We start from the raw sequence: 27,694 nt of genomic DNA on the forward strand, positions 1-27,694 counted from the left end.
GGAAAAATATTTTTAAAAAGTAGCTCAAATATATGTGTGTGAATAAGTGCCTCGTATATAAACATCCGTGATATCTGATGCAGCATTATTTAGTCGGGAACAATGTACAGCTGCTTACGTTGTTTGTAAAGTCAAATAATACACATATTAAACTGGAAAACAAGATTATGCTAAAAAAATTGTGTACGGAATTTTTTTAAGATTTAAAACTACACGGTCATTTCGATTGTTAAGCGATCATCATTAGTAGACAATATAGGATAGATTTATATATATTTATTCAATAAACTTATAAGCATTATTCCTTTATTTATTTCTACTTTTATACACGCTTTTATCATATAGTGTCTGTCTAATGATGATTGTTTGGCAATAAAAATGGTCGTCTACGAGTATATTTAAATTTTAAGTAAAGTTTTTGTAAACCGTATATGTATTATTTATAATATATTACGTACAACAAAAACATATCGACACTAATAACGTAATTACATTTTTACGTAAATTTATTGAAAACAATTAAATTAAGATGTTTTAAACTATTTTAATCATTTTTTGTTTAAAAACATCAAAGATTGTATTATAAATACTTTTAATTTAAATGATTTTTTTTTTAGCTAAAACAATTGATTTCATACTATTTTCAAATTTGACAATTTAAAAAAAACTGTGTTTTATTTTTATCTTCTTTGCCTTTACGTATATAAACTTAACTAAAAAGATTATTTTGTGTTATATCTTTCGTCTATAACAGGTCCCTTTGACGTATCTACAAAGATTTTTCAGTATTCCAAAACTATTGCAGATATGTAGAAAAATACTCATTAACTAGAACGTCACGAGGAGAGGTTATTGTACAATTTCATAATGGTCGCCACAATTTCAAGTACCCAAAAAAAAATTACAAGTAATTATTTTTATTTTTTTACAAAAATATATTTTTGAAATATACGGATGAAATTATTATAAGAGCACTCGCTCTTCATGAAATATTTCGAAAAGCTTTTTGTTAGTATTTAAGTTATTGCTTACAAATATTAGTTAAATACCTGTGATTCGTAAGGATGTTGAACGCTATACGGAGTAAAGGTTATTTTAAACCCGATTGCAAGTGATTTATGGCAGTTATATAGAAATAATTTTTTATCCTGATAGTAGCAAACAAATCCGTTTCTTTTTTCAGTTTCTGTTTTAGTGTTAATAAGATTTAAAGTGTCACTTTTTAACTATTAATAATTTTTTCTGAATAAATAAGAAACAGATCCAATTAATCCGATTTTTAATTTCGATTCACCATGTTAGATTTTATGTAAAGGAACACATGAAACTATATTTTCTGAGGATTTTGGAGTTAACTACCGTTCAACATTTTTAGCTTATATAATTATGGATTCTGAAGAAATACAGAAATTGTAAATCCACTTTTGATTCTGTATTCTTATATTTTAAAGGTAAATCCCTAAATTCGTTTTTAATTAATGTTAAATCAAACACTCCTGTTAAAATGTTAGTTTTATATTATTATACGTAACAGTCGGGAAATATAATAAACCGCTTTTTACCAATCGATAATAATAATAATAATAATAATCGATTATAATACAAATTCCCGTCTAGTTGAAACTTTTCCAGTTTTCTGATATAAGATGGGCGTTGATAAGTCAACAAATCATAACTTATAAAAAGGGGAATAATTCCTAGTTAAAAAATACATTAATGATAAGAAAACAGAGTTCTTTCATTATATCGGACCCAATCGATCAATTTTATCCGAATCACTTTTCCCGTTAAATGCAAATGTTAATAAGGCTTTTATATTTAAAAATTAGCGTAAGTCTTTAAAAGTAGGCGATTTGTTTGACACGCTTGTGATTTGGTCATTGGATAATTAATCAAAATGATATAAATCAAAGATATTTTTTCCATAAGAATATATTTCAACAAAAGTTACTTTAATTTTAAAAAAGAGTTCAAAGACGTATATTCAGCATTAAAATGATAAATTATACGTATAATGCAAAATAAAAAAATAAAATTAATATAACGATTATTCCTGTTAAATTTAAAAAGTAAAAAAAAAGTAATAAAATTAATTCTAGAATACATTTCTTAAAATAATCGTCTCGTTTGATCTGCTTTAGCGGAAATTGTAATCTATTAAAAATAATAATGCAACATTTTCTTTTGTTTAATATCTTCAAACCTCTATCATGATCAGGATCAGATTGGGTAACATAATTACAAAGTTTTGCCAAAGACGTTCAACTTCCCAAAATTTTTATACATCGTGTAAAATTTATTGTAATATACAATAACTATTATTGACGTACAACTATTATTACTGAGTATAGCGAGTTATAAATTAGACCTAAACTTAATAAATAATTCCTAATAGGGAAAGAAAAACGTTTTTGTAAGGAGTACAAACAGATTAAAACGTTTTGTTACTTCGTGTAACATTTCTATATAATTTTTGGTTTTAATTTGAAATAAAACGCACACTAAAGAAACAAGTAACAATAAAAAGAATTAACTCAAAAATCGAAAACTATACGAATCAGAACGCTTTAAATTCTAATACTACTAACTTTCTATCCGTACGGGAATCGTAGTAAATATAATAATAAAAGATAATATAACAAAATTAATTTACGAGATGAAAGGAATAACATTATGAAAAAGTACACCCGAGCAAATTAAAAACATATGGATTACACATGGTTGTAATAAGAGTACCACACTCCATCGTTCGCTACAAACCCAGTTTTAATGAGAAACAGTGGTCATATTTCTACAACTATCCTAAATCATATATTTACTTCATTACTTTCTTTCTTGATTCATTACTTACCTGACATGCAATAATCACATTTTGGCAATATATTATACAGCTAAAACAGAACGACGCTAAAGAAACTGCTTGTAACAGAAAAAAATCACTTATACTCTTTTACGTGTGCTTAATACTGGAACAACGGTCGCCTTATATAAGAATTTTATTGTTATAGCAGAGAGAGTGTTAAGCTAAATCCAGATATCGGATAAATATAGTGTACAGGATTGCAAACAGATTTCATCCACATATAGAAATCTCACGCGCGGTACATTATTGATAGAATTGCGTATATTTTTAAGCAAAAGCTAAATTTCTTTAGAAATATTTTTGTGTAGAATTTCCTTTTCTTTTCCTTTCTTCTTTTAAATTAATCTGATTATATCTTCATTGTTATGCTTATTTATCTTCTTGTTATGCTTATTTCGTAGGATATTTCCAGAATTTGTTTAGGTTTTTGTTTAGGGAGAATCATTTAAATATTTATAGGTTTTTTAAATTTTATTTACACATAAAAAATAATTATATACGTTAAACGGTAATTGAAGTAAATTAAAAAAATAAACGCCTACTAATCGTATAAAAAAAATTAAAATCTAGATGCGCATTTTGACTGATGAGCATCTCTGGTAGATGACATAAAGGAATCAGTAAAATTAAGTATAAATATAAAAATGAAATTTAAAATTAAAAATAATGGGATACTTACGTCACACTTAAATTAATTCTACTTGTAATTATTATGTTTTGTGATATTTTATACTTTTTTTAAGTTATACACTTTTTTTTAATGTAATATAAAAGAATATTGACAATAAATCAAAATAATTTAGAAAAAATTAAATTTATAAAAAAGTAAAACTCTTGTGCAGTTCTTGTGCAAGAAGGTAGACTTTTTGTTACTTTATTTTGTTTCTTTTGAAATAAGTATCAACTCATTCTAATCTAAAATTTTACGAAGAAAACGAATTAAGAAATAAATAAGTAAACGATCAAGAAGAAAACTAAAATAAAATAAAACTATGTAAAAAAAAGATTTTTATGTACTGTAGCAAGAAAATCAGTAATAAATTAATAATTTCAACGCCCTTAATATTTCGCCGTCAGAAAGGCAAGCACTGATTTTCGGAGTACAACGCAATACATACGTTCGATTAATCAGAAGACCCTACACACAAGCATTAAGTTTCAACTCGCTCATCACTGTGACTCTCTGTGTAAGCGCGTATGAAAAATATACCGCTACACAGTTAATATAACCCTTAGACAAAAAACACATACCCAGTTATCATGACTCTCAAAGTACTTAACGCTACCTGAATACGTCGAACAATATTGCTAACAATAGATACCTCAGATAAAGAAACGTCAACGTTCCGACTAGCAGCATCATAACTTCTAACTTGCCCCTCTCAATTTTTTTCTACCTTAAATTGAATGTAACGCAAGAACACTCGACCAATCTTCATCAAATTTTCACATGCACAACTTCAGATACATTACTACAGCTTACATAAATTTCAACGAAATTTATCCAGTAATTTTGAAGATTATTCAACCACAAAATTTTATACATATAAGGAAACCGCAATTAAAGTGAATGGTATTTTCGTACTCCTCAAACTTCAATACGTAAATAATACTAGTTTTCGGTCAAGTGACCGAAAGTAACACCGTACTTTTCTACGAAAAGTCGGCAAAACATTATTTACGAAACAGTCCAAAGATTATTTACAAACAGCCCTATTACGGCATAAACATCATTTCTATTTTATTTTAGTCTTTTATTTAAATTCTGTAATCGTTAATATTTTTCTAACATTCCTCTATTTATTTTAACTTGCGTTATTTATTTATATTGTGTTTCGTCTGCATCTACTGAGATTGTTTAAAAATAGAAATGCGCATCTAGTTTTAGATTTTTATTTTTGTTAAACAATTCTTAAGCTTATTTTTTTCTCTTTTTAATTTACTACTTTATACATAATATCCCAGTTAAAATTTTCTGTCAGGTTATATTTCGTGCGAGATCAAAACCCTTCAGCATTTGCGCTTATCATCAGATAAAACTAAACAAAAGATTTAAAATAATATACATTTATATATATATATATATATATATATATATACCTATATACATACATAAAGGGTCTCTTTTATATATATATATATATATACAGTTCACTGTATTTTATGGAATAAAAGGTGACTAAAGTAGAACACCCCTCATTTTTCTGTAATAATTTTATAAAAAATATAATGTAAAACTAATACTGAAGAGATTAAATAAAATTTTAATAAAAATGAAAGAGAAGTGAATTAAAAAATATGTTTATTCTATACTAAATATCAACAATGGAATGCTGTTATCTAAGATAAGAAGACAGCCAAAAAATTGAAATATGATGTTAAAAATCAACTAATATTGATTTTCCACACAATAATTTACCTCAAAGGGAAGAAGATACATGCATTTTTTATAAGAAATATGAACGAGCTGTAAACGTGAAATTTATCATACATTTTTTAATTAAATTTTATTTTATTCTGGATTCAATTTACTTAAAAGTATACGGAAGAATTTGGTTTACTTTGAAGAATTTACTTCAAAAGAAAGGTTTACTTTGATGTACAGAGTTTCTTAGTTTTTTCCGTATTAATTGGTATTTAACATAAACATTTTTATTCAGGACATTAAAAAATTGTTAATTCTATATAATTTTTAATTTCTTACATGTTAAAAACCAGAAAAAATAATGCAATTGAAGCTTCATTAAATTATAAACATGGTGTAAAAACGTGAAAAATAGTTACCTCTTTCATCTCTAGTTTTTTCCCTCCTGTGTTGATTTATAAGATACTTCGATTTATATATTACGTATCATTAAGTCGCTTCATACACGACAATAATGCAATAATTAGACAAAACTACGTAAATTATTCACCTTAATAAGGTAAATGGTTTTCTCTGGTTCTTTTTTCCATCCTAAATAATATTAAAAAAATTAGAACAAAACTTTTCAATAATATTTAAATATTAATAATAAGTAGATTCAAACAATTAAAATAAGATCAAGTAATTAATTTTTTCTCTACGTTCACAAACCTGGCCGAAGCTTCACGAATTCTGACGTCTAAATTGATTTCTATAAAAATATTAGATGATAATATGGAATAATTTTCCACGTAACGCGGTCGATTACACCACGCTAGTGCTGCCAGAGGTTTTTATAGCAGGTTATGATAGATCAAAGTTTAAGCTGACGACTATATAAAGTCATAAAAGTTATCTGTAAATTTTAAGTAAATAAATATTTTTATTTATTAGGATTCTTTATTCTAATGGACTCCTTGTTAACTTTTTTCCTACGTACTCACCTAAAAATATACCTTCTCCCTTAAATATCAGTTTACACTCTTAAAATACATTTTTTCATAAATAACCTATTATCAGGATGAATTATTTTTCAACCCTTACTGCAGGGGTAGGGCGTAATACATAATTCTACTAAAAACAGAAATTTAATAGTGTATTTTTTAACTTCTTTATACGACTATTTTGACATAATAAGTTCAGTTTTATTGCTTTTTTTTGTAAATGAAAAATCATCTTAGGATAGGACAACAATTTATCCTTCTTGTCATAGGATTAGAAAGCAATACATTAATTAATCTAAAAAAAAATATTTATATTTTCAAACTTTTAACCGTTTTAATTTACTGGCTACTAGAAATTATTTTATTATACTTTTATAGATAAGGAGTTATTAGAATAGAAGATCTTTGTACCTTTTTAAAAACTTTTCTTTAACACCCAAACTGTTGTTTTATTCAGATGGTTTAATAATTGTGTTTTAGGGTATCTTAAGGTAGGGCAAATTTAAATAAATTTTACGTTTTTCTGGTTTATTAAAAATTTTGCTAAATTATTTATATTTTGAAAAGAACATAATAAATAAATACAAACATAAATTTTGTAGCATGATTTTTTAATAATAATAAAATAATTTTTTTTATTTTGAATCATTTTTAATCTGAGACCGTAGTTTAAAAATAATGTAAACAACAATTCTGTTTTCCCTTTTTTTGCACAAAACATAAAGAAGTTCAAGAATTATTAACATTCTATAATGTTCTCTGATGAGTTTTACTTTGTACAAGTTAGTAAACTTTTTAATTTCACGGAGCCTAAATATATATTTTTTTTCCTATTTATAGTACCTCTAAATATTTTTTTTTTCATTTTTGTTTATCTCTACATTAATATAATAGAATAGTCTGTGTACTGAATTTACTTTGACATTTATTTTAGAGGTTTTATTTTTTTATCGCATTAAGATGTATATTACCCCTTATAAAATGTTTTTGATTTATTTCATTTTGAATAAATTTAGAACCGTTGTGATCTAACTTGAATGAAATGTTTACCGTTTGAAAATTTCATTACGAGATGGAGTGGTAGACGTGTTTGAAAAATACAGCTTATGACGTTTTACTTCCTCAGTCAAAACCTATTATTTTCTATAATTTTGCCGCTAATTTTAAAACCTGTCAAAAATTTTTATCAAAACAAAGATTAATAGGAAAATTTTAAACGTATGCAGATGGCTACGACATTCATCAATTTTTTTTTAAATCTCTGAGGGAGATCCAACACCTCTTCTATTAAAAAATGATTTTATGTAATTTGTTTTCATATTATATTTAGTAGATCAAAAATTTCATAAGAAAAAAAGACGTAATAGTATTTCCAACTGTCTTAAATTTCATTTTTAACGGTGACCTCATATCTCACTAAATTTGAAAAAAAAAATATTTTGATAGTTTCTTTCTTATGCTTGATGTTAAAATCCAGGAAAAAATTAAAACCACTCGGTTTTTGAAATAAAACAAATATTTTAAACATAATTACTTAAAACTTATTTTTAACATCACATAAGACAACTAATTTTTATAATCTGGTTTTCCATTAAACATAACATATATTTCATCGGTGTAATAATTAAATCCTTATTTTTAATTCATTTTCCTTGAAAACTTTAATTTTCAGCAGCGCTCAAAGAGTTTTATCTTCCAAAATACTCGCTCGGAAAGGTTCGTTTTTGAAATGACACTTGTACATAGTCGATGGTATTGTACATACACGTACATAATTTACTTCTACTTAAAAAAGATCGTTTTATACGTACATATGTACAATTTTAGTTGCAAAAGTTACAGATAGTTTAAAAACCCAACCAATAGATTATAATTAGAGAGAATCTAATTTTCTATCAGTTAAACAACAAACAGTGATAAGAATCATCTTGTGACTTTGAAGGATGAAATTTGCAAAATATGAAGATGAAACTGATAAGTTTTTGAGAATTTTATTTATTTTAAGCGTTTTTTTTAAACTGGTAAAACATTTATTAGTTAAAGTACACTCAGTTATTTAAATTTGGGACGTAATATTTTTTAATGATTGAATATTATTCCTTAGTTTATCTCGTGTATACTTTTCATGTATGAAAAATTCCTTTGTATATTTATATTAATCTGAGGTGTGGAAGAATGTACAATTTATTCGAAAAAAGTTTTATATATATATATATATATATATATATTCATTTAAACAGATTTGAAACTGAAATAGTATTTCAACGACTAATAGAATTTAAAATTTAAAACTAAAAAATTTTAATTTCAGGATTTTTAATGACTATCGTATTGAATCAGTTTTTAAAATATAATAGTATCATCATTTTCGAGAATTACATCTAACTTGGATGAAAATCAGGAGAAATTTTTGTTATAGGTACAGAAACACATATTGACTCTCCCTAGAATAGTCAAGCAATTTCAGGTAACCTGAAACCACTTCATTTTTTAGTTCACCATATTTTTTAAAGAATTTGGATTTTTTTTTTTTTTTTTTTGAGAAACCAAGATTATTGAGAATTTCTTTTGACATGTCTAAAATTTATCATAAATCAAGAGGTAGATTTAAAAACACGTTTTCTAGAAATTATAAAAATATTCCTTATATTGTCTTTTTAACAGTATTACTGACAAAGAAATAATATAAGAATTTTTCAACTTTAGAACAATTTTTTTTCATATTTTAAACTGTATTTAAACATTAAAAAAATTATCAAATAAAAATTTGCTTAGAAATAAGTTTTTACACTTTCCTACAATATATTTCCTTTTAATTTAAAAAAACGAATTGACACCGGAAATTTATGAATTCTTAACAAGGTATCGCGCCTTGTAATTTATACTGCATTTACATTTTTTTAATAGCAACCTTATCGGATTCCTGTTCGAAAATTAAACAGTATAATGCCGTAGACTTATATCCGAACGATGTAGAATAGTAATGCATAAACCAAAATATATTTGTTCCAGACGAAACAGAATTTCAACCGGAAAAATAAACAGAAACGTTTATCATTTTATAATATGCCTTCGACTATTTCGAGTTATGTTCGAACGCCATATGTTATGGCCGTTGATAAGCTCTTAAAAATAAAACAGACTTCACTGAAAATTATTTCTATGAAATTGAAAGGGATTATGTTCTTAGGAAAAGGTTATCGGCACAAAGAAGTTGTACAGTTGTTCAACCCCTTTGCTTTTTTTTTGTAAAAAAGCAGCTGTTTTTGAAAATGTTTATTAAATCTATTCCACTTAATTTTCAATTCTATTCATAAATATTTTTTTTCTTTCCAGTTCATAGTACACCAGAAATAAAATAAGAGGTTATTAATTTTTATTTACTAAATTTTGTCTAAATATTTGTGATTTATCACAATTTATTAAAACTAACGATAAACCGAAATTATTTATGCACTTTAACTTGACTTTATAATATTAAATGGTGCATGACATTTAACGAAACGAAAACTGTAGTTTTTAATCCCGTCTACAAAATATAAAAAATTTCAAAATACACCCTTACACAAGCGCATACGCTCGCCATAAACACAAATCTAATCCACTGATCACAGAAAACCCAAAAATATTTTTCTCTACAGTTTTATTTTCCCCAAAATTTCCGATTACTATTTTTAAATCCACAGATAAAAGAGAAGAATTATTTACTTCATTTTCATTGAAAGAAACAATAAGATGATAGAATTATAGTATAAATATTATAATGACGAAATAACCACAACAATACGGAAATATAAAATGAAAGTAAAAGCAAACTTAAATTAAGCTATAAATAAATCCTATTTTTCTGAAATTAATTTGTAACCCATGTATTACATTAAACATATTAATAATTCTTTCACACATGTTTTCCTTTGATAATAGAAAAATAAACATATTATAAAGTAACGTTATGAATAATTATTTGTTAAAAAAAAGGGAAAAAAACTGTAAACAAATGAAAGAAAACAAGCCGAACGTTAACCAAACATTAGTTATTAACATATAAAATTGGCATTCATCGACTAATTAATCACTTAATCAATATATAATTAAATAATCATATTACCAACAAAAAAAATTATTTTTCATGTTATTATTTGAGTGTTTACGTGAATATTTAATTTTAATTTGCGCACAAATTTATTACGTCTCATTGAAGAATTTATTAGTCTGAAATAAAATTCGCTCCACGATAAAGAAATAAAATTATTTATGTATGTATTTATCTAACAATAAAATATACATGTATTTATCGAGATAATTATTAAATACAAATGCAATTATACATCCACAGTAATGATTATCTACACGGTGGGAGTGATGACACTGTTATCTTAAATATTGTCTCAAAAATAATGAACCGAAATTATCCATTTATTGATAGCTCGAACGTATTTTAATATTTTTCAAATCAAATTCATACTATGCTAACTAATATTAATTTTGTTAACGTAATACCTATAATTTATTTTTTTCCCCGAGATATGGTGGAACATTTTAATACATCCGATGCGAAAATACCAGATTTTATGCTATGTTTACTTACTTTTTGGTACCACCTCTGCATTCACTGTCTTTTTGACAGTAGACATGACATAATATCAATGGTAACAGTGAGGTTATGTTTTGGCTATGCCTCGGTATTGGCCGATCGCCAACGAATAATAAACAGAAAATAAACATCCCGTAAAATAAACATCACATTCTAAACGGCACTTCATCCGGCATAATTATTTATTACCCGGATAATTTAAATAAAAGTTATTTTTCCTAAACAAACGACAAGCGGTAACTACGTACTACACTGCGGACATAGCAGACGAATTTTTAAATTGTCGATTATTGAAGTACAGAGACACCTAGCGGTAAAACATAAGTACTTATTGGCACAGAATATGGATTATCTAGCGAATGCTATTTAGCGCGACAGACAAACGTAGCCACCGAATGTTGCGCCTCACAGAAGTTATTCTTGATTCGTAAAATACACGAACACTTTATTAGATTTAAAAAAAAAATACTTATGAGGTATTCGGTTCGATAAATAATAAAGTAACCGTTTTTTCAGACCTTAAAAGAATAAATTAACATCGTAAAACGAACGTACGTATGAATATATTTTATTCTCTCCAAGAATTCAGTGAATTTTGCAAGGGCGTGTCAAGACAGGTCGTCCTCGCAGCATAAAAAGCATAAATAGAATTAATTTCTCGGGCTTGTTATTCCATCATTTAAATACCCCGATACTGCTGTACGCACATACACGACGCACACAAAACACGACAAGCTCTCCTGCGCGCACACACACATACATACATATACGTACACATATTAGAGCATTCTAAGAGCACGTTTTCTAACACAAGGTCAACTTTGTTTAAAATGTTCAACTGCCTTTCCGACAAAGTTAAACAAAATAACGCCCTTGAACCTAATTAATTTTTTTAAATACTAATCTTTACATACATATATATATATATATGTATAAGATTATTATTTGAATAAGATTATTTTTACTTTAAATGACATTTTATTGTTTAAAATAAGCCTGAAATATAGTTCAAAAAATAGAGTTGCACTTAAAAATAAACATGTTAATTACGACAGTATTGAAAACAGAGAAAAATATCCTACTGTGCGTTTGTTGACATCTATAGACCACGTGTTCCAGAAGTAACCCGATGATCTCTTCCTTTAATCGGCTGAGGAATTTTTAAAACTGATACTTCAAAATCGATTCACGCGCAAAAAACACACTCGACCGTTTATAATTAAAACGTCGACAACGTATTTCTTATTTTTATATTTTCGAATAACAAACATTTCACTGACCCTGATTATTTTTTCTGACACACAAAATCACTAGAAGCACTGGTAATGTAAATAGAAATCACCCGGAAAAGAACTTATTCCCCAAAGCCACACATTCACAACGTCTATCGTAAAACTACCAAAGATCTTTTTTTTTTCAAATATGCAGTTCCCCACTCCCGAACGCCCGCCGTGGTCGAGCCACAAATGACATGTTCAAACAAATGCCGTCGCTTGTTGTGGAGCGCTGCAGTCAACTCTCACCAGCTGAGCGAGCCACATGTGATAACTAATGTGCTGCACGGCTGGAGTCAAATCCACGCAGTACAACGTAGTTTACGTAACTCGTATTTACATCGAGAAGAGCGCCGGTCGATGAAATAGAAGAAGCGAAAAGTTATTTCCAAACTTCATAGATTTTCGTTGTACGCATGGACCTCACCGGATTCCATATGTTATATGAATGAATAAAACTCAATCGGCTCCCGAGTTCTCTGCTGGTGTATTACCGTATTTGGTGAGGGGTAAAGTGTTGTAGTACACACACTGTTCTTTACCCCTCCTTTACTAACTACAACTACGTAGTACTATGCGCGCGCGTTCGCACCCGCACACATGCACATAGAGGAATTTAACAACATTCGCTGTTTGCAGCCTCCTCCATTCCACTCTGCTAACGATATGTCAGCAGCGAGATAAGGGCAAGGACGTTGTAATAAAAGAGCGGTAAAGACCTTCGCGCGTAGTAGTCACAGCCGAACCTTAGATATGGTATTTCTTCACTTAAACCTCTCGCAACACCTTTCTACGCCTACCACAGCGCAGTGCAGGTTCTGTAGCCGTTTATAATCTACGGGCTATGCAGTACAATCATTTATGTCGCGAAGAATTTTTGAAATAACAAAAATTACGAGTTAACTACGTACTTATAGTCAACTATTTATATTTAACTCGACCGGTTACCCGGTTCAAAAAAAATTAACTATTCGGTTTTTAACATGTGCTTGTGTGTATTTGTATCTGTCGTGATAAAAAAATTAGTTTTTAGTAATTTGCAATACTTAATGCTGTAATGAACATTTAAACGCGATAAAGTAGTGTAGAGCTGGATCCAAATCTACGTTACTTGTAACCAGTAGTGCTAATTCATAAGTAGGGTGAAAGCAAGATTCATTTTAATTTTAATTACAACGGATGTTGTAATTGTTCAGATGTTATAATCTTATAATGCAATTGCATAAAACAAACCACGGATTCTTATTTAACAACGACTTATCATACACAGTACGCTAAATAAATCTAATTTGGTTATATCGGAATTATAAATGATGAAAAAGTTAAGTTTTTTATTTACTTTCTTTTGAGATGTTTCGGATACGAAATAACAATTTGTTTTTTTTTTTTCTAATAATGCTATTATTCTTAGGAATGTTTTGAACTGGAGAGCCAAACTTTTGCTGCCGTTTACTCGAAAAATGTATCAAAATAGTTCTTCTAAACAGAGAATTTTTATTTTAAGATTTTTACTTAATGCATGATCTTAAAAACGATCTAACTGTAAAGTAAACGGTGTTTTTTTAAATTAATTAATTTATTTAATTTATTTTTTTTATTGTTAGCAGTGGTAGAGTTCGTAAATGATTTTTAGAATCGTATTGTACACGAATTTATAAAAAAAATCCCTGTTTTAAACGGTCATGTGTTGGATTTTAATTAGTATATACTGCTGAGGCACTCGATCTATTATACGCAAAATGTTAAGAAATTATGGTTCCACAAATAAGGCCTTATGTAAATGCCAGGGTTTTTTTTTTATAAATGTACAAATGATTTAGAAATTATAATCAGTAATAATACGTAGTATGTAAACTAAATTCTGTATAATGAACGGGTATGTTTTATTTTTACATTAATTAATTTAAATCTAAGTTACTATATTTTTTCATTCAAATATTATTTACTCGTACAATTATATAAATATAATCAGTATGCAGCCGGATTTTATAGTCATTTCGAATAAGCTAGATTTGGTTAACCTAAACTCGAATATATAGTGTTTCAATATTATTAGAGCAGCTATTAACCATCATGGGCGTTAATAAAAAAATTGTTAATATTCCAGATAATTTTATTCTATTAATCGGGTAGGTATTTATTTATTTCATACATATCTTGGCCTTGTTTATACAGATTAAATGAAGACATTAGAAATTAGTGTGACGAATTCTGCACACTTTTGTGCTTTAAGATCAAGGATTCTCCCGGTACCTCTAGATTCTATTTTCGTTTGCGGGTGCGTGTAGAAGTGGTGAAATTGTTTTTAAGTAATTTTTTTAAAAAATCTTATGTGAAATGATCTGCGTAGAAGATCTCTTTTCATTTTATAGTAGTAGAAGCATCGTACTTAGATATATAATATATACACTTTATCTTTCATTATTAGAATTTTCAAACGGATAAAAAACATCAGCTTATACCTTTCATAGTGAAGGAATACTTTGACGGAATTTTAATAAATCTAAACTATATATTTATCTTTACGTAATAAATAAAAGTAAATCTAAATATTACGTGTAGATCTCAAAGGATTTATTAATAGGAGAGAAATTTCCTTTCAAAAATCAGTAAGTAAAACAAAGGCATTGTAAAATATGTTAGAAGGAATGTTAATTAAATTGGTAACACAGGGTAATAACATTTGTACAATTTTTTTTAATTTAAATATTAAAATTACAAAGGACAGATGAATGAACCGCTCTTGAAAAGCAGACTAACACAAGCAATGAGTTCTTTAAGGGAGGAAATCTGTTAATATCAGATTTAAAATTAGACATTAGAAGATAATCCTAAAAATCTGCTTTGGAGTGTACAAAATTTGCCGTACCGAATCATGGACGGTAATAAAAGCAGAAAATAAAATAGAAGAGACATTTGAAAAGCGTAATTTAATCTAATTTTCAATATTTTCATCTAATTTTCAATAAAATTAGACGAGTTGACAAGTACGAAATAAAGATCTTAAGACTAATATTTACGGAAAAAATTTTGTAAAGAGACGAATTAGGTTAGAAGTTATATATACTAGAACATCAAGGTTTTATTACTTTTGAATTGGATGGATCTCTGAAAGGTAAAAATTGCAAAGGGAGATAAAAATTGGCGTTTGTAGATCGAGTAAAGAGTAAAAAAATAGATGTATTCCGATATTCAAGGAAGCCTTTGCTCGTTAGTACTTTTATGTCATTTCTCTGCATTCCTTTTATTGTTTTTATTATTATTAGGCTATATCAAAGCCTTGATGCTTTCAGCCTTGAATCTGTGTAATAAATAAATTATTATCACTAAGATTTTTTGGAGATTGCGTGTCTTTCGAGTAGTGTTTTTTTACCCTACTTATACTTGTATTTTAAAAATAAAACGTGCTAAATAAAACGAATTTAAAAAAACGATCGTGTGATTAAACACAAATACTTTTTACATTTTATTTTAAATTTCATATTTTTGAATTCGTCACCAAAGTTAAAGTAAGTTTTTTTTTTAAATCTGTTTTGAAATGGTCTTCGTAGAAGATTTTTTTCCCTTTTATAGGAAGTATTGTATCTAGGTATATACAATTTAACTTTCATTACTCGAATTTTCAAACTGATAAAAAACATCAGTTTATACCTTATATAATGAATGGATACTTTGACATAATTTTAATAAATCTAAACTATATATTTTATCTTTACGTAATAAATAAAAATAAATCTGAATAAATAAATCTAAATAGGTAATCCCTCGCTCTTTCCAATGTTATAAATCCTGACTACAAAACCCGTGAATAGCGAGACTATATACTTAAAAATAATGGTAAATACTTTAAAGCATAAAATTCTGTTCATTAAGAATTAACTTTTAATTACGTAAAAATATAGCCGTTATTTTTAGTATTTTCCAAGTAGCAGTAATTATACAACACTATTATTCAAAGAAAATTCCAGTAAAATTTCAAAACGTTAATGCAATGAAAAACACTTATTATAATAACAGTTCAAAATTTAAAAAAATGATAAAATCATCTTACTCACTAGATTTTACGATAAAAAAAAAAAAATTCTCATGATCAGCTCTACATTATATTAATGAATTTTAGAAAATCATCTTTGATTAAATTTTTTGTTACTTGAATTCCGTTCCTGTGGTCTGCCCAGTCATTATCAGAATGCTGATTTTTTTCTGAAGAGTATTCTGTATTTATTATTGTTGTAATTAATTGTAAGACTTTTAAGAAATCATATTATTTTTATTTATTTTTTTACGTTATCGACAATGTTTATTTTAATATTATTTTCTAATTTATTATTATTGTCTATTTTTTTAAAAATTGAATTAAAAATCAATTATAAAAAAAGGATACATATTTTATTAATTTCGTGGATGCGTTTGTGTTACGTATGCTTAATTTACTGGGTATTTGTGTTTTTAATGTTTTCATTGTAAATGTTAAACGTTATAAATGTTTTCATATTTTCAAAATATTTTCATTATAAAAAAATTAATTTCAACTTATTGTTAAATTCTGTGTGTATTTACGAGGGTTGTCTGAAAAGTTTTGAGTCTAACATAGAAAGAGTATTTTTTCTCTCGAATACAGTTTTATTTTTCAACAAAGTCTCCTTTGAAGTCGATACACTTTTTCCAGCGATGCTTTAACCCTTCCAAATAGTAGCTGGTGTCTTTCTCCGCAAAATAGGCGTTTACGTATGCGATAACCTCCTTGTCCGATGAAACTTTCTTTCCTCCAAGCTAAACTTTAAGGTTAGGAAACAAGAAAAAGTCGCTTGGCGCCAGATCTGGTGAATGCGGTGAGTGGTCAACCAATTCAAAGTGCAATTCGTGAATTTTAGCCATGGCGACCGTCGAAGTATGAGCAGGCGCATTATTCTGAGGGTAAAGCTCTTTCTTCTTCTTCTTCAAATGCGGTCGTATTTTGCAATTTCTGCTTTCAGCTTGTCAAGTAATGATGCGTAATACTGTCCGTTATTGTTTTACCTTTTTAAAGATAATCGATTAACAGAATTCTGTTACTACCCCCCCCCCCCAAAATCGCCATCACCTTCCCGGCCGATGAAACAGTCTTCGCCTTTTTCGGAGCAGGTTCACTCTTTGCAGTCCACTGTTTTGACTGTTGTTTCGTCTCAGGAGTATATTTCATCTACAGTTACGAATTGACGCAAAATATCTGACTCGTTTTGCTTAAACTGCTACAGCGGGGCTTTGTAAATGTTCACGCAAATGCGTTTTTGTCAACGCATGACAAACACGTTCTTTCGGTATGCCCACAGCCTCTGCTATCTCTCTAATCTTAATTCGTCGGTCGTCCAGTACCACTTGATGAACTTTACGATGATTTCGGTGGTGGTTGCAGTTTTTGACCTATCGGAACGCTCATCATCAACCAAGCTGGTACGACCACGTTTAAATTCAGCTGAACATCTTTTCACGGTGGCAAATGATTGCACAGAGTCCTCGTAAACAGCGTCAAACTCGGTTTTAATTGGCGTAGGCGTATTGCCTTTTAAGTGCAAGTATTTAATCACGGCACGATATTCGATTTTTTCCATTTTCACAAAAATACTCACAATGACTTACTCAAACGATTAACAGACAACAATTGAATGTCCAAAATGGTTGAAATTTTAGCGAGTGCCTTCCAAAACATGTGCGAATATATTCCCTAACTTTTGTTGACGAGAGCTGCCATCTTCATATTGAAGCTCAAAATTTTTCAGACAACCCTCGTATTCTCTAATAATTGAAATTGTTTACGTTATAAAGATGGAAAATAGAGTTAAGTGCACTACTAATTTTCCACTCCTCCAAAAATTCTTATATATATATATATATATATATATTTTTTTTTTTTGTTTTTTTGTATGTTTTAAGCTTCTTATAAATCTTCTTTATGGCGCCAAGAAAATTTCAATTTCCAATTTGAACTTTATTTCGTTCTACAGATCATTCCAGAACTTTGTTTTGTAATTGTCTCACTAAACTAAAAATATTTTTCAATAAAATAAATAAATAATTTATTCTAAACGGTTCGTGACGATAAATTATAAAGATCACGTCACTAATGTGTAGATATGCTACTCTACGGACAAAAAAGGAACTGCCCGAGTATCTGCCTAAACGAAGGAAAACCGTGGTATTATATCTTTTCGGCCGCAACATAAAATACACAATTAATTGTAAATAAAAAATATATATGCGATTAAAGTCGATATTAATTATTTAAAATATAAATATAAACCCAAGGAATAATGTTGAGGTAAATAATACATGAAGATACTAAATATAAAAAATAACTAATTCACAAATTCAGAAGGCGTTATGGAAATGATTTAAGTATATAATCATGTACACGTTGAACGGGATGCTTAATTCAGGATTTTACAAAAATGTTTAATTAATATTATTTAAAATTTCGTCGACAGATTAATATCGTTTTTTATAAAGAAAAATCGTTTAATTATTTTAAAATAATTAAATGAAAAGATTTTTAAAAGGTTCTACAATCTATTAAAAATTATAACGGAAGCATAATAACATTCTTTCTCGTAAGATGAATTATTGTGTTGCATAACACAAAAACAATCTGTTGTCTGGTTTTATCGATGTGGATATTGTATTTTTTTTTCTCTTTAGCAAAGATTGCACGTTCAAAAGTATAAAACAGGGGAGTAAATTAATATTCTAAATATTGGTTTACACGATTTATGGCTCCAAACAATTATCTGAAAACATATTTTTGTAGTGAATTAATTTTGAGTTTTGATTTATTAACCGCGCCGTCCTAATCGAGTTCAAAACATCTGATTTCTTTATTTCATTATTAATTCTGAGTAGTTGGCCTATTTAAAATTTTACAAGTTGCTGAATATCAGCGGGCTGGATTTTTCTTCTTTGTTAGGGTGCAGACTAGTATTGGCTTTAAATCAAACCGTCGGTTTCATTATTCAATCAACATGAACAGCATCTTATTCGTTTAACAGAACAGCAAATAAGGAAAACACTGATGATAAATTCCCGAAAGGCAGTAATTGTTATTCTATTTCCTAATTAAGTTATTATGTGTTCTATGCAATAAATAAATAAATAATATATTTATTCTTGACTGTATCATATTTGGGGTACTTTCCATGTGGAAAAGTATTTAAAAAAAGTACCATTAATAAAATAATACGTAAATAATGTCACGCTTTTCACCGATTATATTTTCGTTATAATTACCAAAAGCGGAATCGTTTTGAAAATTTCGTAAAATATTTCCTACGAAAGATTCTATTTTTGTAAAATTCTCTTTTTTTGACAAATATTTGTTAAAATATTTCATTATTAGCGAGCAAATCTTAAAAAATTGTAACCATGAAAGGGTTAATTTGGAGTATAGTGAACTTCACCGGTTACGAATTTGAATCACGGATGTACAAGGCCCCAAATTAAAAAAAAACTATTACCGCTTTTCATTGCAGTAATCTGGGGTTTTATTTACAGTAAAAATACGCTATAATCAAAATGTTTGCAAAAATATAAATATTACAAAAATTATTGAAGAATAATTAAATGGTATGTACATTTATTACATCGTAGACTACAGTTCAAGTTCGGAATATATAATAATAACAGTTATATTTTAATACTGTAGCATGGGTTTTAGAGTATGTCAGTACAACAACAGAGCAGTTGGAAGTGGAATAAAATTAATTTTTTAACTATGCTAATTGATATATATATATATATATACATATTCACTTCAAGCTATTTTGCGTAGACCTTTTTAAATAAAGTTTATGATTTTATCACGTAATCCAGGTCGAAAGTAAAATTTTTTTATAATATCTTTAATTTTGTATACCCAATGAGATATTCGTTAGCTCTTAGTCCCGGAGGAAATGATACCCTATACAATACATCCCAACCCCGTAGGGAAGACACCCGCCTTGTGACGCTTCCGGTCGCCACCCCCTCCCCCTTGCTACCCCTGATGGGCTTTAACGGGAGCCCTGTGCAATACAGTAAAATTAACGTCAGCATGATTAGATGTTATCATTGTAGTGAGATTATCTAGAGAAGTACATTTGAAATGAAATTATATATGGAACCGTTATAACAGACAAGAACTATTTATTTTTCCTGTTTTACTAAAAATTATCTTGATATCTTATAACTTGCTTTTCATTCTAATGTTCTTTTGTAAAACCACACTTCAAAGTTTTTATTATCTTTCTAACTGATTTTCCTGTTGTCTGTTTTTCACTATTGTAAAACAATACGCTTAAATTAAACTATCAGGATTAGTAGGCTCTTATTTTGAAGAGAGTGAATATCACTAACGTAAGGGCCCGATTAAGTTAACAATCTTCAATATAACTATATCTCCTAAACCTTATACCCCTCTGTATTGTCTAATTGTAAGTGGAACGCAATAAATCATTTTATACTCAAATGCAACCAGGATTCTCAAATGTTAATGAACCGGCGTGTTCTTTGTAAAATGTTATAAGAATGCTGGCATCGAATCCTTATTTACATTGTATTATAACCTAAATGCAATATCCTTAGGTATTACATATGTAGGAAACCATCAGTTTGAAAGGATATATAGTTAGTTGCCCAGGGTTACATCCTGACTGCCTGCTCATTTGATAGTTTGTTCTATCGAGAAAAAAAATCTGAACTCGTTTATATTTTGAGTTTCCTTTATAACGAGTGTATCAAAAATGACGTAACCCTTAGAATGAGGGTATTTACGGGTTGGTAAATTTTACGTTACTTTATTTCTCAGGTGGCAGCACTGAACTCAAGGTTAACTGTAATGTTAATTGAAATAACGTAGATGGGTTCTAGAATCATTTCATTACTCTTATATCGGCTATGTCGTTTTATAAGGATTCTTTCTTTTTCTGTTTCGCCTCCGGAACCACCGTAAGGTATTACTTCAGAGGATGATATATATGTATGAATATAAATGAAGTGTATTCTTGTACAGTCTCAGGTCAACCGTTCCTGAGATGTGTGGTTAATTAAAACCGAACCACCAAAGAACTCCGATATCCACGATCTAGTATTCAAATTCATGTAAAAGTTACTGCCTTTACTAGAATTTGAACCTTGATTTCAAAATTAGCTGATTTTTGATGACGAGTTAACCTGTAGGTGGGTTCATCTTTTAAGAATTAAAGTGTATTTATTTTAGCCATTTATCTTGAACACACGTAAATCTTGCAAAAGTTACAAATTTCCCGGTTTGCACTTCATAAGTCAATAACACATTTTTTTTTGCAAAACGTTTCGTGAGGCTAGGACCGAACAAAATTAAAAAATACCATACCGATCATTACTATTATAATTAGAAGTTCTTGAAGACGTGAAAGTGCGTTTAATCTTTCCTCCGAACAAACATTTCAAGCACTATCCTCAAAGATTATACTTAATAACAACAGCTACTGCTTTAGAAGATATGAAACAAATTTTTTTAAGTTGTATGCTTACCTCATTGACGTTCAATTGAAAGAGTCAGATCGTGAAAAATATTTGCAGTATTGTCGCTGACATCGGTCTTTTATTAATGAAAACGGGATTGAGACACCGAAAAGTGTTTATTTTACCGCCAAGCTTAGTTTAACCTTATTGGTAATGAAAAAAGTCAAAATATTCAAATATGGAGCGACGGAAATTCTTCAAACTTTTCATAATCATTACAAATACATAAAGTTGATGAACGGTCAATTTATCGAGATTTAATCTAACTGTTTATTGCACTGTTAAAGAAAAAAAAAACAATGAAAACCTCAATTCAAAAAGATAATGCCGACTATACCATATTGCTAATGGAAACAATTACCATGATGTAAGAATTTTTTCACCGATTACTTTCAAAATAATTATAACCGCTGTAAGTCGTTTAGATGATTATACTTTAAGAATATTTAAAAAGTGAAGATATTTTTAATTATACGCATACGGTTCCAAGAACTAAAAGTGAAATTTATAACATCAGTGAAGAAACATTACGAAAGTTGAAAGTGTGATAAAACGGGTAAGAACTTGCATCCTGGTTAGAGAAGATCATTTTTAACATTGTATTGTACAATTAAGTAAGTATATTTTTAAATATATATAAATATATAAAATCAAAATTTGTGCTACGTTATTTTTGAAATGAGTGTAAAACATAATTATGGAACTGCTTTTTATGTAAAAAAGATGTTAATTAATTGTTTATTAAATAGAATCCAAATGATAAGCAACGATATTTATTAGCTATAAATAAATAATTTATATGAATTACATCAGTCTTAAAATAATAAAAGTAATAATAATAATAAAAACTATATAAAAATAAGTAAAATAGATTCCTTATTTAGTTGAATCTAAGATTAACCCTTGATCAGTTTTCTTATAAACATTTTATGTAGCTTAAAATATTATGCAAACTAAAAACAAAATCAATTAAATTTTTTATAAGCTTTTATTTAACTTGCTTTAGTTATAATCATTTCCTAATAAATATTAGTGAAAATGGCTATTCGTTTACTGGAAATCTAATTCATGGATTGTGGTTTTCCTTCTGTCGTTTATATAGTTTTTCACTTACCAAAGAAGAGATATTTATCGTTGCTTAAATAAAAGAAGTCAGCATTAACGAACAAAATGTACAATAGCATTTAACTAACATATAGTGGGCGAAAACTACGGTTAAATAACTGTACTGTAGAAGTTAATAATACATTTTAAATTTACTTCATTATCTATAGTGCTATATTTGTTATTATTTAAACTAAAATCAACTGAATAGCTCGTATTGCAGAATAAATGTCTTGAATAATTTTCATTTAAATTCATGCAGTAAGATATAACTAATAGTTATTTATTAATTATACAGTTTTTTTAAAAAAAGAGTTTATGAATGAGATAAATTGTCTTAGATTACAGCGCGAGTTGTTTGTACAATATTTGAAGTGAAATTTTAGTCAAACATTTTTCGTGTACAGACATCTGTTCTCAATTAGTTTGGAATATCGTCTAAAATAGTCGACTCGGAAGAGAATCTGTACCCTTAAATGATCTATTTGCATAATTTTAGCCATATATAATGTATCAGATAATCAAATTGTTCTGAATATCCACCTTCATAAAACTACTTATCGAAATACCACGAACGCGCTCACATGAGGGCTGTGTGCGCGCGTGCACGTGTGTGTATGGGAGTGAAAGGGGTACTATTATAATTCATTAAAATTGTTCTCGTGATCTTTACATTACAGCTTAAATAGTACAGTATATATAATTTAAAGAAAATATTGTTTTCGCCTTACAGAATAGAGTCACGCGTCATAATAAGACATAACTCTCATTACCGATAAGTATACTCTCCGGAGAGATACTCGTTAGCCGCTTAAATGCACGCCGGTTATCCTCCCGCCCGCAGGTCAAAGCTTCGACTGGAGGGGGACAATTATTCCCCCTCTATTCCGGTCAATGTTTTATTGCCCCCTTCCTGTTCATCCATTAGATAGCGAACTCGAGAGAGTTTCAGCGGACGGCCGGTGTCCGTTAGCACTTGCTTGCAACCGGCTAAATACGGATTGACGCGATGGCTGCACGCGGACACGCCCCGACAAATCGTCCGACCGAACAGCAATTCAAACGCGCGCCACACACACAGCGACTCTCGTGTCGTTCCGACTCTGTTTGCAGTGGGTGTACACCCGATGAAATAGGTCCTCTTAAAAATAGGTATTCTATTTATAACCCGGCTTAGGAAGGCGAACAGACCTCTATACGTGAGAACAAACATCTTTTACCGTCAGTATAACGTATAAACTAAAACTCCGACACAAAGCAGGATTTTAGCGTTATTAATAGGGAATAAAATTTTATATTCGTTTTTATAATGTTTCTTTAGGTTTTCGAAATACCATAAAAACTGTTTATAATTGTATAAATGAAGTTAAAATAATTTTAAAAAAATTTAATTACAAACAGTACTTTATTTACGCGTAATAATAAATAAAGATATTCTTGAAACTTTAAGAACAATTATCCTCGACAAAGACTGAAAGATTTTACCCCGTCTGGGTAAATTCTTTGACTTGATTTAAAAAACAAATACTGAATACAATAAAATCCTTAGAATTTACAGTTTTTAGGCTCTCCATTTTTAGTGTAGATTAAAACCTCCCTCACTATAGTACAGATGCAATCTTCCTCTGGAAGTATATACAAAATAAAGAAAACTTAAAGCTCTGGTTACCAGAAAGCATTTCTATTTGGCTCCTTGATCAGGGCTTATTTTACCAAGAGTACTATTTTTTCAATATTTATTAATTTATATATATATACGGAAGCAAATAGAGTACAAAAACATGTTCTTTATCACAGTTTAAAGTAACATTACACAAAACTGTAATTATAAGGAAAATATATTTTTATAGATTTACTTATAATGCATGTCATGTAATTTTTCACACAACTTTAAAATAAAAAAAACAAAAAAAAAACATAAAATAATGATGTAATGAAGAAGGAATTACACCAAAATACAGCAAAGAGCCTATGGTCACTGTAGATACTAACAGGATATATTTGCTTTTAGTTTTAATTATTATAAACTGTCATAAAATAAGCCTAAATATAAATAGTATAATAATTATTGAGTATAAATAACATAGTTATGAAATTAACTAGGGAGAAATAACAAAGAAATAAGAAATAATAATAAAATAGGAACTTGAAGAAGAATTGGAGAGTAAAATATTTAGATGTATGTGTGGAATCAATTTACTTGTTAAAGATACTATGAAGAAATGTTAAGAGATTTAACGCTTTTTCTGACTTTTTGTGAATCCAAGTCAAATGAACTCTTTAATTCATCTGTAGTAAGCAAGCTGCTTTGAAATTTTTATATCCATAGATCGAAGGAATTTATTTTGAACCGATTCAATGGACCGGTTAGCATCACCGTAATAAAAATTCAAACTTCCACCCCTTATTTAAATAGAATATTATGGATTAGTAACTTGAAAAAATACAATAATAATTATTAATAAAAATTACCTATGAGTACACTAAAATATAAACTTTAATGTAAATTTTTGAATCCATCAATACATCGTCAGTTATCAAATGCTCTGACAGGTAACGCATAACCATTGTTTCATGTAAAAACTGGTAATTGTCATTATCCCTCAAAGTTGATTATATAAAATTTATCACACAAAGCTTTTTTTGTACGTGTATCAGTACCTAATTTTTTGAAATAAATATTATTTGCAACATCTGGACGACTGTTTAATAAATAAAAAGAGAAAAAAATAATTTAAATAAAATGTTCTCACCACTGAAATCAGAATGAGTTTAAATTATAAAGCCTGGTTATCAATTAGCTCTGTAATTGTATTTATAAATTTAGAGAACTTTAAATTTATATTGAATATAACCCCTAAGTACTTCATATTAATATGCTTATGTATTATTTGTCAAAATTTATGAAGTATACATGGATGCGCAGTAGGTCTACCTGAGATGTCTGACGTAGTGTCGGTTCTGCCAGTAGTAGATTGCAGGAGATACTGTACTGCATCATGATATCACAGGTAGCAAGATCCAGCAAACTATCCCCACCATCTATCTTACTTCAAAAGAATAATTTCCCTCTTATCTAGTTTACCAGAAGAATTTCTGAAGTCAGAACCGATATCAAGTTTTGTTGACGACTTCAGTCATCAAAAATATCTTTGTAGATAAATATAAAACCGGATAACACGTAACCGGTAACAGGATAATACCGAGCTTTAGTACCAGTATAACCCCAATCAGACAATATTCATAAAGTCGGGTTGTTCCTTTCATCCCCAAAAACATATATATGAAAGGATACAGCTGAAAATGTTCACGACATTTTCATTGACTGGTATGACAAGATGTAATAATATAACAACACTTTTTACAAATTTTATTAATTATTATGTAATTTCAAATTACTTGGACTCTTGTTTTTACAAAAAATCTTTTCAGAACTAATTATGCAGCTTATTCTTCAACAGTTACTAATGACAGTCATTACAATGCCAGTTTTAAGATTATTAGAAAAATCCTTTGGTCAAATAATTTATTAAATCTATTTTCTGTTTGTTAATTTTTTATATTGTTTTTGCCAAATTTAATTTGTCTGAAAATCTCTTGTTTTTCAAGTGTGTTGAAATCTTGATTTTTGTGTAACGTGTAAATTTGCTTATTGAAGTTAGTATCTTTGTACGTGTGGTCTGCTTCTATAAGGTGTTTTGCAAACATTGATCCTAATGTTCTGTGAAGTACTTGTTTATGTTCTTTGTATCTGAGTGAATGTGCACCCAGTCTGTTTGATCTTACTTATTATATTTTCAGTATTACAAGGAACACAGTAACCTTCTCTCTAAAATCTTTCTAAAATGTTGTATAATTGTTGGTTAATGTTTATTATTATTATTAGGTTCTTTGTGTCATTTGGTGTATTTTTGATTCTTTTTTGGGGGGGGGGGCATTATTTTATCAAGCATATTATTATTAATCTGTTCCAGATGTTTCATTGTGCTGAGTTCTTCATTGTAAGCCAACATGTATATGTTTAATTCCTGAACAGACAGAAACAGAACTTGACAAAACAGAACATGAAGAAACAGACACTGAAAAAAACAGAACAGCGAAAGAACAGAACAAGGAAAAACAGAAAATATCATATTTACATTCATCTAATTTCAGTTGACTAAAGAAAACACAGTATTTATTTTTTGACTATTGAAGGGAATAATTAGAGAAATACTTATTCATATAATATAATTATAATTAAATTTTCTAATAAGATTTATTTACCTACAATCATCAAAAGAATTGTTATAAAATGTTATAGGTTTAAAAAACTTATCTTAACTGTAACTAAAATTACAAAATTTAAACACTATCAAGCACTAAAATACTCTTTAAAATATTTGATTAGTTTTTGAAAAAATAATAGAATAAAATACAGGTAACTTTCTTAAAATCCTATTACAAAGATTACAGATGAATAATTCCAAGAGCTATTACACGGATTTTAATGTGCTTTTCCAAGAAATGAAAACTACCTGTGATCACATCACAGATTCTCAATTTGAATTTTTAAATTTTCAGTTCATCTTCGTAACATAGAAAATTGTCAGCTACAAGTCCGCCCAAAGAAAATCTACTTATGGCATTTTCACAATTTTTGTACCATCGTATTATATCAACAGTTTTGCATAATTAAAACCCACATTTATTAAAATCGGTTGATAATGAACAAAGTGATTAATTAATATTTGAATAAATGTGTAGTAACACTGAAAATTTTCAGCACTAAGTCCGGCTAAAGAAAATCTACTAGATTATTTATTTTCGTAACAAAAATTATTCTGCTAATAATGAAATGTTTTGTTATTTTATTCTAGGATGTTCGGTCAGTAACATATAATAAAAAAAGTTCTAAAACCTTGATTGTATAAATAGAACATAACAGTGGTTCTCTTTAAATGTTATTAAAAATTATGAAAGTTAGTGTTTAATATTTTAATTTTGATTCAGTAAAAA

At 28.4% G+C, this 27,694-nt stretch overlaps 1 protein-coding gene across 3 annotated transcripts in view; it reads right to left on the reverse strand.

Annotated features, from left to right (window-relative positions):
* Nucleotides 1-12,569, reverse strand: part of NfI (Nuclear factor I) — a 989,818-nt gene extending 977,249 nt beyond the window's left edge. For 2 of the 3 annotated variants that reach the window (XM_075362974.1, XM_075362976.1), the window contains exon 1: nucleotides 11,888-12,569. The gene's annotated coding sequence lies outside the window, so the exon portion shown is untranslated. Of the gene's footprint in view, nucleotides 1-5,647; nucleotides 5,814-11,887 lie in introns of those variants that run through there. The other variant, XM_075362975.1, reaches the window with a different exon arrangement.
* Between the last annotated feature and the right edge of the window lie 15,125 nt (nucleotides 12,570-27,694).

The sequence above is a fragment of the Lycorma delicatula genome, chromosome 4 (assembly GCF_047948215.1).
Source record: "Lycorma delicatula isolate Av1 chromosome 4, ASM4794821v1, whole genome shotgun sequence".
Taxonomy (NCBI): Eukaryota; Metazoa; Arthropoda; class Insecta; order Hemiptera; family Fulgoridae; genus Lycorma; species Lycorma delicatula.